Raw genomic sequence first — 18,872 nt, 5'->3', positions numbered from 1 at the left:
ATATACGCCACAAATATATATGAAAGAAGATATATATTAAAGAGGATATTTGTACATGACTAAAGACAGGGAGGAAGTGGGACAACTGTTGTTGCATGAATGTGACTGCAATAATTGATATGAAATAAAGTGCATGATTCATTGTCTGTAAGCCTTCACTCAATTCACAATAAAAAGTATATGGCTGGTGGCTGTGTGCCGTGGAGTTGATTCCGACTCATAGCGATCCTGTACAGGGTTTCCGAGGCTGTAAATCTTTACAGGAGCAGAACATCTCATCTTTCTCCCACTGAATACCTGGTAGTTTTGGACCGCTGACCTTGCAGTTCACAGCCTGATTCATAACCACTATGCTACCAGAGATTCTTATATATAAAGACAAGAAAGAAAGGAACAAAGAACAAAATGTATGTCAGAAAAGATGCTGAAACTTGATCTTCAAGCAGAGATGCTAATGCAAATAGAAGAAATGAGGAAGTAAAGGATATGATAGAAAATTTCAAAGGTCAACTTAACAATACAAAATCAAATATTATAATGCAAATTCCTGGAGTTTGAAAACCAAAAGGGAAGAACATGCTTAGCATTTCTTACGCTGAAAGAACTAAAAATAAAATTCAACCCTTGATTTCAATATTGAAAGATTCTATGGGCAAAATATTGAATTATGCAGAAAGCATAAAAAGAAGATGGAAGGAATATGCAGAGCCACTGTACCAAAGATAATTTGTGGATGTTCAACCTTTACAAGATATAGAAAGAGCTAATGGAGTGCTGGTGTGGTGCTGTGGGTTAATGTGCCAGACTGCCAAGCCATTTGAACTGCAAGGTTGGCAGTTCAAGTTCACCAGCTGCTTCTTGGAAACCTTCTACAGGGTCACTATGGGTCAGAACCAATTCGATGGCACTTAATAACAACAACAATGATAATGAAGGAAGAAGTACAGTGTGCACTGAGGTATTGGCAAAGAACAAAACTCCAGAAATTGATGAAATACAAATAGAAATTTCTCAACAAACTAATGCAGCACTGGAAACATTCATTCATCTATGCAAAGAAATTTGGAAGACATCTACCTAGCCAATTGATTGGAAGATTTTAGTGCCCATTCCAAAGATAAGTGACCTGACAGAATGGTGAAATCATCAGACAATATCATTAATATCAAATGCAAGCAAAATTTTACTAAAGATAATGAAAAAATGGTTGCAAAATACATTCATAAGGAACTTCCAGAGGTTCAAACCAGATTCGGATGAGAGTGTGAATGAGGAATATCGCTGCTGATGTCAAAAGGATCTTGATTGAAAGGAGAGAATTCCAGAAAGGTGTTTACCTGTGCTTTATTGACTATGCAAAGACTTTCTACTGTGTGGATCACGACAAGCTATGGACAAAATGGTGGAAAATAGGTATTCTGGAACAATTAATTGTACTTATCAAGAGCATGTACATAGACCAAGAGGCAGTTCCTAGAACAGAACAAGAGGACACTGAGTGATTTAAAAATAGGAAAGGTGTGTGCTAGAGTTGTGTTCTTTCACCATACTTATTCAATCCGTATGCTGAGCACATAATCCGATAAACTGGATTATATGAAGAAGAATGTTCCATCAGGATTGGAGGAAGACTCATTAATAACCTGAGATATGCAGATGATATAAACTTGCTTGCTGAAAGTAAAGGGGACTTAATATACTTACTGATGAAGCTCAAAGACAACAGCCTTGAGTAGGGGTTGCACCTCAATGTAAGGAAAAAAAAAATCCTCACTACTTGATCAATAAACAACATTCATATAAATGGAGAAAAGTTTGAAGTTGTCAAGTACTTCATTTTGCTCAGATAAACCATCAGCACTCTTGAAAGTAGCAGCCAAGAAATCACACTACCTATTGCATTAGGCAAATCTGCTGCAACAGACCTCTTTGAAGTATCCAAGAGCGAATATGTCAGCTTGAGGACTAAGGTAACCTGACCCAAGCCATGGTATTTTCAATAACTTCATATGCATGTAAAAGTTGGACAATGAATAAGGAGGATCATAGAAGAATTGATGCATTTGAGTTATGGTACTGGAGGAGAATATTAAAAGTTCCATGGACTGCCAGTCTCATACTTTAGACATATTATCAGAGGATCAATCCCTGGAGAAGGACGTCATGCTTGATAAAATGGAAAGTCAGCAAAAAATGAGGAAGACCCCCGATGAGATGGATTGTCACAGTGGCAGCAACAATGGTCTGAAGCATAGCAGCGATTGTGAGACTGGTGTAGGACAGAGCAGTGTTTCATTTTTCTGTGCAGAAAGTTTCTATGAGTTGGTACCCACTTGAGGGCACGTAACTATAAGTCAGTACTGACTCAATGGCATCTAACAACAACAATCCTCTCACCATACGTATTCAATCTATATGATGAGCAAATAATCCAAGAAGCTGGATTATATGAAGAAGAATGTAGCATCAGGATTGGAGGAAGACTCATTAACAACCTGCAATATACAGATGATGCAATCTTGCTTGCTGAAAGTGAAGAGAACCTAAAATACTGATGCAGATCAAAGACCGCAGCCTTTAGTATGGGTTACACATCAACGTAAAGAAGACAACAGTCCCCACAAATGTACCAGTCAATAATATCATGTGGCACTATAGGATAAAGCACCAGTCAGATTGAACCACATGGTGGTGGTTCAAACCCACCAGCCCTTCCTAGAAAATCCTCTACATGGTTGCTTTGAGTGGGAACCAACTCTATGGCACTTAATAACAACAAAAAACAAATGGAGAGGCAATTGGAGGACTTCTGGTTTGGGGACAGAGGAAGTGGAGGGACTCAGGAAAGTCTCTTTGGCGGAGACACAGAAAAGCCAGAAAAAAACACTTGGCTGAAACAGTTCCAGAGCTTGAAATTTAATATAAAGAAAGGGGAAATAGTTTCTGGGGCCTACCGGTAAAGAAAAAAAAGTCCTTACCACTGGACCAATAAGCAACATTCTTATCAATGGAGAAAAGATTGAAGTTGTCGAGGACTTCATTCTTCTTGGATCAACTATCAACAATCATGGAAGCAGCAGTCAAGAAATCAAATGACTTATTGCATTTGGAAAATCTGCTACACAAGACCTTTTAAAGTGTTGAAGAGCAAAGATATCAGCTTGAGGACTAATGTGCACCTGACCCAAGCCATGGTATTTTCAGTAACCTCATATGCATGCAAAAGCTGGATAGTGAATAAGGAATAGTATAAAAAAATTGATGCTTTTGAGTTGTGGGCTGTGTTGGAAGAAGAGCAGCAAAAGCACTCCTTGGAGGCCAATATGGACAAACTTCATCTCTCATACTTCGGACATATTGTCAGGAGGGACCAGTCGCTGGAGAAGGATAACATGTTTAGTAAGATGGAGGGTCAGAGAAAAAGAGGAAGACCCCCAGCGAGATGTATTGGCAAAGTGGCAGCATCAATGGGCTCAAGTGTGGCTATGATTGTGAGGTTGGCCCAGGATCAGACAGTGTTTCGTTCTGTTCTGCATAGGGTCGCTATTAGTTGGTACCGATTTGATGGCACCAAACAACAACAGTGGTTAGTGATCGTGAACATTTCTTCATATGTTTGTTGGCGGCCCTCATCTCTTTCTTGGTGAAGTGTCTGTTCATGTCCTGTGACCATTTTTTAATAGGATTATTTGTCTTTTTCTTGTAGAGTGTTGTAGTTTCCTATACATTTTAGAGATTAATCCTTTGACTGATGTATCATTGCAAAAGATTTTTTTCCATTCTGTACGCTCCCTTTTTACTCTTTTTAAAATTTAATTACTTTTGATCCCTCATCCCCCACCCCCCAGTCCTGGTTGTCAGCACACAGCCCGTCTTCCTCCCTGGGTCCTGAGTCCCCAGCTGCTCCATCTCTCCATGCCATCATCTCTGCCTCCATCTCTGGGATCGCTGCCTCTCTGGGTAGGGTTCTGCTCTTTTTATGAAGTTTTTTGATGCACATAAGTTTTTGATTTTCAGTATGTCCCAATCATCTGTTTTGTCTTCTATTATTTGTGCAATTTTCACAATATTTGGTAGTCTGTGTGTGCTCTGTATTGGAGCCCTTAAATTTGTCCCTATCTTTTCATTGATGGCCTTTATAATTCTGGGATTTACATTTAGGTCTTTAATCCATGCTGAGTTGGTTTTTGTATATGGCATGAGGTAAAGGTTTTGTTTCAATCTTTGGATATCACTTTCCAGCTCTTTTAATACCATGCAATATACTTAGGAAATTTTTCGAAAATCAGTTGGCTGCATGTGGATGGCTTTATTTCTGGACTCTAGATTCTGTTCTATTGATCTATGTATCTTTCATTGTACCAGTACCAAGCTGTTTTGAGCACTGTAGCCATGAAATAAAATTTGAAATCAAGGAGAGAGAGGCTTCCAACTTTAATCTTCTTCTTAAGGAGTACTTTGCTTATTCTGGGTCTCTTTCCTTTCCATATAAAGTTTGTAATTGTTTTTTCCATCTCTTTGAAGAATGTCATTGGAATCTGGACTGGGATTGTATTATATGTGTATATTTCTTTGGGCAGTATTGACATTTTCACATTGTTAAGTTTTTCTATTCAGGATATGGTATATTCTTCCATTTTTGTAGGTCTCTTTTGGTTTCTTGTAGTAGTGTTTTGCAATTTTCTTTGTATTGGTCCTTTGTTTCTCTGGTTACATTTATGCCTAGATATTTCATCCTTTGGGTGGCTATTGTAAATGATATTGGCTTCCTAATGTCCTTTTCAGAGCTGTCATTAATAGTATAGAGGAATCCAACTGATTTTTGTATGTTGATCTTATACCCTGCCACTTTGCTGAATCTTCCAATGAGGTCTACTAGCTTTTTTACTGAGTCCTTGGGGGTTTTCTATGTATAGGATCCTATCGTCTGAAAATAGAGAGAGTTTTATTTCCCGTTTGCCAATTTGGATGCCTTTATTTTCCCTATCTTGACATATAACTCTGGCTAAGACTTTCAACACAGTATTAAACAGGAGTGGTAACAAAGGGTATCCTTTTCTGGTTCCCGTTCACAGAGGGAAGGCTTTCAGTTTCTCTCCATTGATAGTAATGTAGGCTGTTGGTTTTGTAGATATGTTCTTAAGTATGTTGAGGAATTTCCCTTCAATTCGTACCTTGTTGAGTGTTTTTATCAGGAAAGCATGTTGGATTTTGTCAAATGCCTTTTCTGCATCCATTGATATGATCATGTGGTTCTTTTCCTTTTTCTTATTTATATGGTAGATAACATTGATTGTTTTTCTAATGTTGAACTATCCTTGCATCCTTGATATGAATCCAATTTGGTCATGGTATATTGTTTTTTGGTTGTGCTGTTGGATTCGGTTGGGTAGGATTTTGTTCAGAATTTGCATCTATCTTCATGAGGCATATTGGTCTATAATTTTCTTTCTTAGTGATGTCTTTCCCTGGTTTTGGTATGAGGGTTATGCTTGCTCTATAAAATGTATTAGGAAGTTTTCCATCCTCTTCTATATTCTGGAACAATATGAGTAGAATTGGTGACATCTCTTCCCTGAATGTTTGGTAAAAGTCAGCAGTGAAGCCATCTTGATCTGGACTTCTTTTGTTTGGGAGTTTTTGTTAACCTCATTAATTTCTTTGTTTCTTATCTATCTGTTCAAGTTTTCTACTTCACTCTGTAAGTTTAGGTAGGTCGAGTTTTTTCTAAAAATGTATCTGTTTCGTCTTAGTTTTCAAATTTTTTGGAGTACAACTCTTCACAACGTTCTGTTATTATCTTTTTTATTTCCATTGGTTCCATTGACAGAAAGCCCATGTGGTTTCTCATGCATGTTATTTGTGTCTTCTCCCTCTTTTCTTAGGTTTGCCAATGGTTTGTCAATTTTATTAATCCTCTCAAAGAACCATCTTCTTGTCCTGTTGATTCTTTCTATAGTTTTTCTGTTTTCTATCTCATTTATTTCTCCTGTAGTCTTTATTGTTTCTTTTCTGTTGGTGACTGCCAGTTCCCTTTGTTGCTCTGTTTCTAATTGTTGGAGATGCTATGTTAATGTGTTAATTTGGGTTCTTTTTTCTTTTTGGATGTGTGCATTTATTGCAATAAATTTTCTTCTCAGCGCCGCTTTCGCCATGTCTCAAAGATTTTGGTATGTTGTATTTTTATTCTCATTTATTTCTATGACGTTTGTGAGTTCATGTTTAATTTCTTCTACTACCCAGGTGCTTTGCAGCAGGGTTTTATTCAGTTTCTATGTGTTCATCTTTATTTCCTTAGACTTCCTATTGTTGATTTCTGGTTTTATAGCATTGTGGTCTGAAAAGATGCTTTGTAATATTTGAAATTTATGGTGTCTTGTTTTATGGCCTAACACATGGTCAATTCTGGAGAATGTTCCATGTGCACTGGAAAAGAATGTACATTGTGCTGTTGGGTTGTATGCTCTGTATACATTTTTGAGGTCAAATTGGTTGATTGTGCTTTTTATTTCTGGCTATTCCTTTCTATCCCCCTCAAGTGTCTATTTTACAATGGTATGCAAGGAAAACCAAGATTCAAAAGGCAGCCAAGCATCTTAGCATTATTTCCCCTCTTTTACCCATTCAAAGCATGCCTCAATCCCTGTATCTCAAAGCCCTGTTGTTACAAGGTTGTGCATACATTATTTACCTCTGTCCCACTTAGTCCATGCAAACCTGTCAAACTGTTCTCCCATCTGCCTTGTTCTTCCATTCCCCCCCCTCTTCTTGTGTATTGCTCCACCCCCCACCACCCAAGCTATCCTGTGTCTATTCCATACCCTATGATCACCTTCTCCTCCCTCCCCTCAACCCACCACATACAACCCAGTAACCAGCAAAGAATCCACCCCCCTTTTTGTGTGGGTTCTTTTTCTTTATCTTTTACAATAATAGTCCTATGTGGTATTTCTCCTTTTGTCACTGACTAATTTCTCTCAGCATAATGTCCTCAAGGTTCATCCATGTTATGCGGTGGCTTGCAGCTTCCTTATTATTCTTCAAGATAGCATAATATTCCATTGTGTATATATACCATACTTTGTTCATTCATTCTTCCATTGATGGGCATTTAGGCTGTCTACATCTTATTGCTATTGTAAGTGGCACTGCTGTGAACATTGGTGTGCATATATCTACTCGTGTTATGGCTCATAATTCTTGTGGGTAAATACCAAATAGAGGAATTGTTGATCATAAGGTATTTCTATTTCCAACCTTCATAAGAAGTACCATATTGTTCTCCAGAGTAGTTGGACCATTTTGCAATCCCACCAGCAATGTAGGAGCATCCCAATCTCTCTGCATCCTTGCCAGCATTTATTGTCCTCTATTTTCAATAACCTCATATGCATGTGAAACCTGAACAGTGAATAAGGAAGACCACAGAAGAATTGATGCTTTTGAGTTATGGTATTGGAGGAGAATATTGAAAGTGCCATGGGCTGCCAAAAGAACCAATAGATCCATTTTGGAAAAAGTGCAGCCGAGTGCTCCTTGGAGGCCAAGATGGCCAGACTTCATCTTTCATACTTCAGACATATTGTCAGGAAAGACCAGTCACTGAAGAAGGATATCATGTTTGGTAATGTGGAGAGTCAGAGAAGAAGAGGAAGACCCCCGACGAGATGGATTGGCCAAATGGCATCATCAATGGACTCAGGCATGGTAACAGTACTGAGGTTGGCCCAGGATCAGACAGTGTTTTGTTCTGCTGTGCATAAGGTTGCTATGGGTCGGTACCGACCCGATGGCACCTAACAACAACAACAACTTTTTTTGACTTCTGCTGTTATGCTGGTGTGAAATGATATCTCATTGTTGTTTTGATTTGTATCTCTCCCATTACCTTCTTGCCTGCATAGTTTCTGTTGAGAAGTGAGAGCTTATTCTGATTTACTTGCCTTTGTAAATAACACTTCTCTTTTCCCTGGTTGCTTTTAGGATTCTCTCCTTGTCTTTAATTTTGGAGGGCTTGATTATGATATGTCTTGGTGATTTTATTTTGAGGTCTGTCCTTCCTGGGGTTCATTCAGGTTCTTGAATGCTTATCTTCTCATTCTTCAAGATGTTAGGGAAATTTTCTTCCAGTGGATCCTCAGCTATCTCCTCTGTGGAGTTCTGTGATTCTTCTTGTTCCAGAATGCCAATGATTCTTAAGTTATTCCTCTTCATGTTATCCAAGATAAATCTTAAATTCTGTTCAGATTTTTTAATTCTTTTTTTCCCTACTTGCTCTTCTATCTTAGCAGTATTGAGAGATTTGTCTTCCAGCTTGCTGGTTCTGACTTCCATTTCTTCATTTCTACTCCTTTGTGCATTCAGTGTATTGTCCATTTTTGATATTTTATTATTAATCATCTGGACCTCTTTTTCAGGTTTTGAATTGTTTCCGATGTTATATCTATCTTGTTTGATTGCTCCTTTAGCACTTTCCTAACTTCTTCCTTATTTTCCTCCACCCCTCTGTGAAGCATTTGGATTTTTTCTCCATATCATTCTTCTGAATTCCTTCTCAGGCAGATCCAAAGCCTGCTATTCTTGTAATGGGAAGTCCATGTCTGCCTCCAGCTCATTTGTCTCAGGTACTCTTTTCTGTTTCTGGACATGTGCTGATATCTTGTTTTTTTCTTGGACATTTTCAATAGTTAGATGTGTTTTCAATTATTAAATGAATGTATGTTGCTGGATTGTTAAACTTATTGAGTGTCTCCTCGTGCCTGTGATCTGGAGATAGGCTCCCCCTTTTAAGTCTCTTATTACTCAGCTGTGTGCTATCTTAGCAGGTGTTGGCTCTCTGTGTAATGCCTAGTAGCTTTTATTGGCTCCTGTCCAGATGGTTAGATATTATGGGGTATGCTTGTAGCTTGGCTATAAGGTCACAATTTCCCTGTCTTCTTGGGTAATGTAGGAAGAGAAAGCTCCCACCCCAAGGAAAAAAAAAGTGAGACTAAAAGGACTAAACACCAAAACAATATAAAAGCAGAGACATAAAACCAGAACACAAAAACAAAAACAAAATAGCAGACTGTCCAGTAGTCTTTGCTGTGCAGGTCAGTAGACACCTCCAGCGTTGGGTTGGGGTTTCCACTTGCTCTGCCCCCGCTCTAGTCACTGCTGTGGAGGTGCACGTATAGATATTGAGAAATGAATGGAAGAAAGATTGTTCACAATTTTTATATATGAATGTCAGTTGTTGTTGTTGTTGTTATGTGCCGTGGAGTCGGTTCCGACTCATAGAGACTCTGTACAGGGTTTCCGAGGTTGTAAATCGTTATGAGAGCAAAAAGCCTCATCTTTCTCCCGCGGAACAGCTGGTAGTTTCGAACTGCTGAACTTGTGGCTCGCAGTCCGATTCGTAACCACTACGCTACCAGAGGCATCTGCATATGCACAGTGTAATCTTCAAAATGACTGCATCCTTATATATAGTAGTTGGTGTTGGCTCTTGATTTTTATATTGGGATTTTACAAGGTGCAAATATAGTGTGGCTGTATTGCCAGACCTGCTGTTTCTTGTTAGGTAGGGCAGGAATAAAGGATACCACCCAAGTAAGACAGTCAACTTTAGGGCTAATTCCCAGAGTTAGATGTCATAAGGGGTAGCCAAAGAATTAGCTCGTGGGATCACTGGGGCTCTCAGGGATTTCCTCTTTGCACCATGGGAAATTGTACCCTGTGGGTGCAATGCTGGACCCATTTGGTGGTGCACTCCCACCTGCCTAAAGATTCCCAGGCTGGGCAGAGTGTGTGACAGGGGAGAGGAGGAAAGAAAAGTAAAAACAAACAAACAAACAAACTCATCAAACCTCTTTTTCCACAAGTCACTCCATGGATTTAGCATTGTATCAGCCTGACTGTGGCCCCACCTTCCGATCTCTGCCCAGGATGTGGGCTGCAGGGAGCACCTTGGTTGATTCCAAAATTGCCATTTATACCTTCCTCTATCAGATTTCTCCACTGGTGGGTGCCAAAAACTGATGCCTCCACTTTATATTAGATCCAAAGCTCTGGAACTGTTCTGGAAAAGTGCCTTGTCTGGTTTTTTTCATACCTCTGCCAAGGAACCTCTGCTGCTTGTCTCCACTTCTCCTGCCCCCAAACTGGAAGTCCTTCACTGTTGGTTTTTACCAAACATTCAGGAAAGAGCTGTCACCAATCCTACACAAATTATTCCGGAATATAGAAAAGGATGGAAAACTTCCCAATACATTTTATAAAGCAAGCATAACCTACATACCAAAACCAGGGAAGGACATCATTAAGAAAGACAATTGTAGACCAATATCACTCATGAACATAGATGCAAAAATTCTCAAAAAAATCCTATCCAACAGAATTCAACAATACATCAAAAAAAAAAAAATATATATATATATATATATCATGACCAAGTGGTGTTTATATCAGGCATACAAGGATGGTTCAATATTAGAAAAACAACCAATATAATCCACTATACCAAATATATATATATATATATATCAGAGGGTGCAGGGGAAGGTACAATCTCCACTGAGTAATTTTCAACCTGTTTGGACAGGGCTGGTGAAAGGAGATGAGGATAAGACTTTTGTGGTTCAATAGAGAATAATAAGTATCAGGACTGGTTGCAATTGTTGCAGTTGTAAAGGTAGACGTTTTGTAACAAGAGAACGGGAGTGGTTGATCTTGTAGTCCAGGAGCAGAGGACCCTGGGAGCATCAAGGGAGAAGAGCAGAGTGCGGGACCATATCTAGAGAAGCAGCGATGCCAGAGATGGACACAGAGATAATGACATGAAAAGATGGAGTGGCTGGGGACTCTAGACTCAAGGAGGGAGAGGGGCTGTGTGCTGGTGGCTAGGAGTAGGCTTTCAGGGTTTGCCCCTTGGTTGTTTCAAAGGTTATATATTCCTGAGTGCTTCGGTGTACATGTCCCCCCAAAAACAAACAAAAAAAAAAACCATAAAAACAAAGGGAATGGAAGCAAATGTTGTTGAATGATGATGCATGGAGGGGACTGTAGTCATTGCAATGAAATGAAATACGATAAGATCAATGTAAAGTTTATGTTCTCCCATGTAAGCTATCACTCAATTCACAATAAGCACTTAAAAAACAAAAACACATGATCATATCAATTGATGTAGTAAAGGCATTTGACAAAATCCAACATCTATTACTGATAAAAACACTCAGCAAATACAAATTGAAGGGAAATTCCTCATCATTATTAAGAGCACATATACAAAACTAACAGCCAACATCACTCTTAATGGAGAGAAACTGAAACAGGAACCAGACAAGAATGCCCTTTGTCACCACTCCTATCCAATGTTGTGTTGGAAGTCTTAGCCAGAGCTATACGGCATGACAGGGAAATTAAAGGCATTCAAACTGGCAAAGAGGAAGTGAAACTCTGTCTCTTTGTAGATGATAGAATCCTATATATATAAAACCCCAAAGACTCGTTAAGAAAACCTACTGGACCTCATGGAAGATTCACATAGTGGCAGGGTACAAGATCAACATAAAAAAGTTATTTGGATTCCTTTATACTAATAATGACAGCACTGAAAGGAATAAATATAACCAGAGAAATGAAGGACCTATACAAAGAAAACTACAGAACACTACTACAGGAAACCAAATTAGACTCACAGCAAAGATTTAAAAAAAGTAGAGGATAATAAATGTTAGCTTGGATGTGGAGAGACTGAGACGCTCCTGAATTGCTGGTGGGACTGCAAAATGGTCCAACCTCTCTGGAAAGCAATATGGCACTTCCTCAGAAAGTTAGAAATAGAAATACCTTACTTGGTATTTATACACAAGAAATATGAGCCATAACACAAGTAGATATATGGACACCAATGTTCATAGCAGCACTATTTACAATAGCAAAAGGATGGAGACTGCCAAAGTGCCCATGAACTGAAGAATGGATAAACAAAGCGAGGTACATATACACAATGGAATATTATGCTACCTTGAAGAAAAACAAGGAGGCTACAAGTCACCGCATAACATGGATGAACCTTAAGGACATTATGTTGAGTGAAATTAGTCAGTCTCAAAAGGAGAAATACTGCATAGGACCACTATTGTAAAAGACTAAGAAAAAGAACCCATACTAAAGTGGGGAGAGATTCCTTTTTGGCTACTGGAATGTGGTGGGTTGGGTAAGGGGAGGGAGAGGAAAGTGGAGTATAGGGTAGGGAATAGAAACAGGATAGTTTGGTTGCTAAGGACTGGGCCAATACAAAAGAAGGGGGGGGGCATGGAAGAACAAAGCAGATGGGAGAACAATTAGGCAGGTTTGCATGGGCTAAGTGGGATAGAGGTAAATAATGATGTATGCACAACCTTAGAACAATAAGGCTCTGGGATACAGGAAATGAAACATGGTTGGAATGGGGAAAAGGGGGAGAGATAATGTTAAGATGCTTGGCTTCTTATGAATCTTGTTTCCCTGGCATACCATTATAAAATAGACAGTTGAGGGGTAGAGACAGGAATAGCCAGAAATATCATCAAAGAAAGCTTGTAAGTCCATATTCTGCCTATAACTGATTGGAATACCTAAAATGAGTCTACAACAAGCCCAGTGAAGGAGGCATCCTGCGAAGCCCCTGCATTACATAAGACCATTGGTGGAACCCTGAACAGCATCCAGAATCTTCAGAGAAGGAAAATTTCCACTTGAAAGGACAGGCAGAGCAACCTGGAGCGTCTAGAAGAACAGAAGATACTTCTTGAGAGAAAGACCAACAGGAAAAATACAAAGCAATAGAGGCAGACTGATTTCTACAAGAATAAGCAAGTTGCTCACCCAGGAGACATCAAGACAAGTGGTTGGGTCCCCTCAAGGCAAACCCTTTTCCAAGACTAAGACTCAATGGGAATACACCCTATGATTGGTGACCACATTCATCACCGATAATGGGAAGTAAGGGGGCAAAAAAAATGAAGCTGTGAGCTAAGTCCTACAATGTTCAATAGACTCCTGTGAATCCTGGTGGAGACCTGGTTGGCCAACAGTGTGGCAAGTCCTGGGGACTCTTGGGCCCAGAGTCAGTGACATAGCCACAGAGTACTAGAGTGGAGAGTGAAACATCCAGCTGATAAGAAGAGAGGGCATATGCACAAGAACAACCACACTTGAAGATGATACCCACTTGACCTGGCTTCAATGACTGGATGGTCAGAGATCAACCAGAAGAAGAAAGAAGAGGAAAAAAAAAGTATTCTGATACAATTTGATGAACTTGACCTCCATCTATGGATGCAATAGCTCAAAAGAGGGAGCAAATCTTTACAGCAAGGATCATTTCCACACCCTCCACACACAGAGTAGACAGGGATGAGCAATGTGGACATTGGCTACCCAAAGTGGGGTGGCTTCAAAGGCAAGAAATGACTGGCTTACAAGCTTTCAAGAGGGAATCTAGGTTTAGAGGACATGAAGGAAGGCAGAATCTCCACTGAGTAGTATCCAATCTGTCTAATTCTAGGCGGGGCTGATAGGAAAGGAAATGAGGATAGGTCTCTTGTGATACAATAGAGAATAATTGTTATCAGGACTGATTGTGAGGGTTGGAAATGTAAAGGTAGACATTTTGTAGCAAGGAGGGGAGTGATTAACTTTGCAGTCTAGGAGCGGAGGTCCCTAGGACCATCAACAGAGAATAGCTGAGAGCAGGACCCTACCCAGAGAAGCAATGATGCTGGAGATGGAGGCAGAGACGATGAGGTGGAGAGATAGAGCAGCTGGGGACTTTAGACCCAGAGAGGGAGAGGGGCTGTGTGCTTACGACTGTGTGTGTGGGTGGGGGGTGGGGAGACAGGCTTTCTGGGTTGGTTGATGATTCGTGGTGGAGATTGTAACCATGGCAATGAAATGATATATGACAGGATGAATGTAAAACTAATGTTCTCCGATGTAAACTATCACATAATTCACAATAACACATTAAAACACACACACACACACACACACACCAAAAAACAGCCACCACTCATCTGTCAGTTTGTCATAGTGTGGTTGTTTGTGAGTTGCTGTGATTCTTAGAGGTATGCCACCGGTATTTTAAATACCAGCAGGGTCACCCATGGTGGACAGGTTTCAGATGAGCTTCCAGACAAAGACAGACTAGGAAGAAACAGTGACGAACTACTTTAGAATATTTAGTCACTGAAAACCTTATGAATAGCAGAGTAACACTGTCAGATATAGTGCCAGAAAATGAGCCTGCAGGTTGGAATGCACTCAAAATGTGATTGGGGAAGAGTTGCCTCCTTAAAGTAAAGTTGTCCGAGACTGAATGGAGTTAAGTGCTTGTGAGAAAAGGCCGCGGGACCTTCATTTGCTGATTGGGCACAACTCAAAATAAAGAGAAACAGCTGTAAACATCCATTGAGAATCGGAACATGGAATGCATGAAGTATGAATCTGGGAAAATTGGAAGTTGTCAAAAATGAAATGGAAAGCATAAACATTGATATCTTAGACATTAGTGAGCTGAAATGGACTGGTATTGGCCAGTTTGAATCTGACAACCACACAGTTTACTATGCAGGCAATGACAAATTGAAGAACATATCCAGATCAGTCATGAGGTACAATGCTGTCTGTGATAGGATAATATCAATGCACCTACAGGGAAGCCTACTTAATACCACTATTATTCAAATTCACACATCAACCACTAAAGCCAGTGAGGATGAAATAGAAGAATTCTACAAATTTCTTCAATCTGAAATTGATCAAACATGCAATCAAGATGTATTGATCATTACTGGTGATTGGACTGCAAAGGTTGGGAGCAAAGAGGAAGGATCAGTAGTTGGAAAATATGGCCTTGGTGATAGAAATGTTGCTGGAGAAGGCATGATAGAATTCTGAAATTCATTTCAAATACCTTCTTTAGACAGCATAACCTCACCAAATGGAATACATAGAAATCAAATTGACTGCATATGAGGTAAGAGACGATGGAAAATCTCCATATCATCAGTAAAAACAAGGTCAGGGGCAGACTATGATACAGACCCTCTATTACTCATATGCAAACTCAAACTGAGGCTGAAGAAAATGAAAACAAGTCCACGAGAGCCTTGAATACATCCCACCTGAATTTAGAGATCATCTGAAGAATAGGTTTGATACATTAAACACTAATGACCGAAGACCAGAAGAGTTGTGGGATGACATCAAGAACATCATACATGAAGAAACCAAAAAGACAAGAAAGAAGAAAAAGGTCAAAATGGATGTTAGAAGAGACCCTGAAACTTGCTCTCCAGCGTAGAGATGTTAAAGCAAATGGAAGAAATGAGGAGGTCCAAGAGCTGAACAGAAAATTTCAAAGATCAGCTCGAGAAGATAAAACCAAATATTACAACAAAATGTGCAAAGATCTGGAATCAGAAAACCAAAAAGGAAGAACACATTCAGCATTTCTCAAGCTGGGGGAACTGATAAATAAATTCCAGCCTTGACTTTCGTTATTGAAAGATTCACTGGGAAAATTATTGAATGATGCAGAAAGCATCAAGAGAAAATGGAAGGAATACATAGTTACTGTACCAAACGGAAATAATGTTCAACCATTTCAAGGGGTAGCATATGATAAAGAGCCAAGGATATTGAAGGAAGAAGTCCAAGGTGCATTGAAGGAATTGGCAAAGAACAAGGCATCAGGATGGAATAAAAATAGAAATCTTTCAAGAAAGTGAGGCGGCACAGGAGGCACTCACTCATCTCTGCCAAGATATTTGAAAGACAACTATCTGTCCCACTGATTCGAAGAGATCCATATTTGTGCCCATTCCAAAGAGAGGTGACCCAGCAGAATGCGGAAATCATGGGACAGTCTCTTTGATATCCCATGCAAGTAAAATCTTGCTAAAGGTAATACAGAAACGGCTACAATCATACATAGACAGAGAACTTCCAGAGGTTCAAGCTGCATTCAGAAAAGGCCATGGAATGAGGGATATCAATGCTGATGTCCGATGGATCTTAGCTGAAAGCAGAGAATATCAGGAAGATGTTTACCTGTTCTTTATTGACTACACAAAGGCTTTCGATTGTGTGAATCATGAAAAGCTATGGACAACATTGTGAAATATGAGTATTCTAGAACACTTAATTGTGCTCTTGAGGAATCTGTACCTGGACAGATTGTTCGAACAGAACATGGGAACACTGAATGTTTTAAATTTTAAAAAGGTATGTGACAAGGTTGTATTCTTTCACCATAATTATTTAACCTGTATGCTGAGCAAATAATCCGAAAAGCTGTGTTATATGAACAAAAACGTGGCATCAGTATTGGAGGAAGATGATACAACCTTATTTGTTGAAAGTGAAGAGGACTTAAAACATTTACTGATGAAGATCAAAGAGCACAGTCTTTGGTATGGATTCCATCTCAATGCCAAGAAAACAAAAATTCTCACCACTAGACCAATAAACAACATTCTTATCAATGGAGAAAAGATTGAAGTTGTCAAGGACTTCATTCTACTTAGATCAACTATCAACTCTCATGGAAGCAGTAGTCAACAAATCAAATGATGTATTTGCATTAGCCAACTCTGCTGCACAAGACCTTTTTAAAGTGTTGAAGAGCAAAGATGTCAACTTTAGGACTAAGGTGTGACTGATCCAAGCCATGGTATTTTCAATAAATGCATATGCATGCGAAAGCTGGACAGTGAATAAGGAAGACCATAGAAGAATTGATGCTTTTGAGTTATGGTGTTGGAGGAGAATATTGAAAGTGCAATAGATCCGTTTTGGAAGAAATGCAGCCAGAGTGCTCCTTGGAGGCTAAGATGGCCAGACTTCGTGTCTCATACTTCAGACGTATTATCAAGAAGGACCAGTCACTGAAGAAGGATATCATGTTTGGTAAGGTCAGGGAAAAAGAGGAAGACCCCTAACGAGATGGATTGGCCAAGTGGCAGCATTGATGGACTCAAGTGTGGCAACAGTTGTGAGATTGGCCCAGGTTTGGGCAGTGTTTCCTTCTGCCATGCATAAGGTCGCTATGGGTCGGTACCGACTCAATGGCACCTAACAACAACAACAACAACCAACAACACCTCTACAAGAAAAAAGACAAATCACCAAATTTAAAAATGGGCACAGGTCATGAAAAGACACTTCACCAAGGAAGAGATTCAGGTAGCTAAGAAATATATGAAGAAATGTTCACTATCATTAGCCATTAGAGAGATACAAACTCAAACAAAAATGAGATCTCATCTCACACCAACAATAACAATAAAGTTCAAAAAAGCAGAGGACAATAAATCTTTGCAAGGATATGGAGAGACTGGGATTGCAAAATGGCCCAACCACTCTGGAAAAGAGTATGGCCCTTCCTCAGAAGTTGGAAATAGAAATATCTTAAAATCCAGCAATTCTCCTACTTGGTATATATCCACAAGAAGTACGAGCCAAAACACAAGTAGATATATACACACGAATGTTCATTGCAGCACTATTCACAATAACAAACATATGGGGACAACCTAAGTGCCCATCAGTGGTTTATAAACTGTGGTTTATACACACAATGGAATATTATGCTATCTGGAAGAATAACAAGGCAGCTGCAAGCTACCACATAATATGGATGAACCTTGAGGACATTATGCTGAGTGAAATTAGTTAGTCACAAAAGGTGAAACATTGCACAAGGCCATTATTGTAAAAGCTTAAGAAAAGATAGCCACACTAAAAGGAAGAAAAAAGAAAAAAAATATTCTTTGTTTGTTACTGGGAATGGAACTGGGGCAGGAAGGGAACGGTAGAGAACAGAGTAGGGAATAGACACATTATAGTTTGGGTGGTGGGGTGAGCAATACACAAGATAGGGGCGGAGATAGAAGAACAAGGTAGATAGGAGAACACTTAAGCAAGTTTACTAAGGCTAAATGGGACAGACATAAATAGTGATGTATGCTCAACCTTGGAACAACAGGGCTTTGTGATACAGGGATTGAGGCATAGTCTGAATGGGTAAAAGGGGATATCATGTTAAGATGCTTGACTGTCTTATGAATATTTATTTCCCTTGCCCAGTATTGTAAAATAGACACTTGAGGGGGATAGAAAGGAATGTCTCGTAACATGATTATAGAAAGCTTATAAGCCTGTCTTCAACCTATAATGGATTGGAATACCTAAAAGGGGTGCTATAACTTACTCAGTGAAAGAGGCCTCTTGTGGAGCCTTTGTAGTATATAAGACCATAGGTGGAATTCTGATCTCCATCTGGAACCTTCTGAGGTGGGAAATTCCAACTTGAAAAGACAAGCAGACCAGCCTGTAGCAGCTAGAGGAACAGAAGATGCTTCTTGAAAGAAAGACCAGCAGGAAAATCCAAAAACAAAAATGGCAGTCTGATTGGCTATCACAAGAACAAGTAAGTTGTCCACAGGGGAGCTATCAAGGCAAGCAATGAAGTCCCTTCAGGACAGATCCCCCTTCCAGGACTGAAACTCAAAGGGAATGTAAACTTGCTGGTGACCACGTTGGTCTACTGGTGAGTGAAACTGAGGAAACACAGCAATGAAGATATGGGCTGAGTCCAACCATGTTACATAAACTCCCATCGACCTGGAGTATGGAGTGATCTCGTTGGCCCGAGTTATGGTGAGACCTGGGGACTCCTAAGCCCATGGATAAGAACATAGTCACAGAGGACTAGAGCCGAGAGTGAAGCATGCAACTGACATGAAGTGAGGAGAGATGCACAAGAGTGCCCAAACTTGCAGATAGTGTCTATTGGACCTAGCTTCAATGACTGGATGATCAGAACTCGGAGTAGAAGAAGA

Source organism: Chrysochloris asiatica, unplaced genomic scaffold (genome assembly GCF_000296735.1).
Source record: "Chrysochloris asiatica unplaced genomic scaffold, ChrAsi1.0 scaffold00252, whole genome shotgun sequence".
Lineage (NCBI taxonomy): Eukaryota > Metazoa > Chordata > Mammalia > Afrosoricida > Chrysochloridae > Chrysochloris > Chrysochloris asiatica.
The sequence above is the reverse complement of the archived record's forward strand: the minus strand, read 5'-3'. Positions refer to the sequence as shown.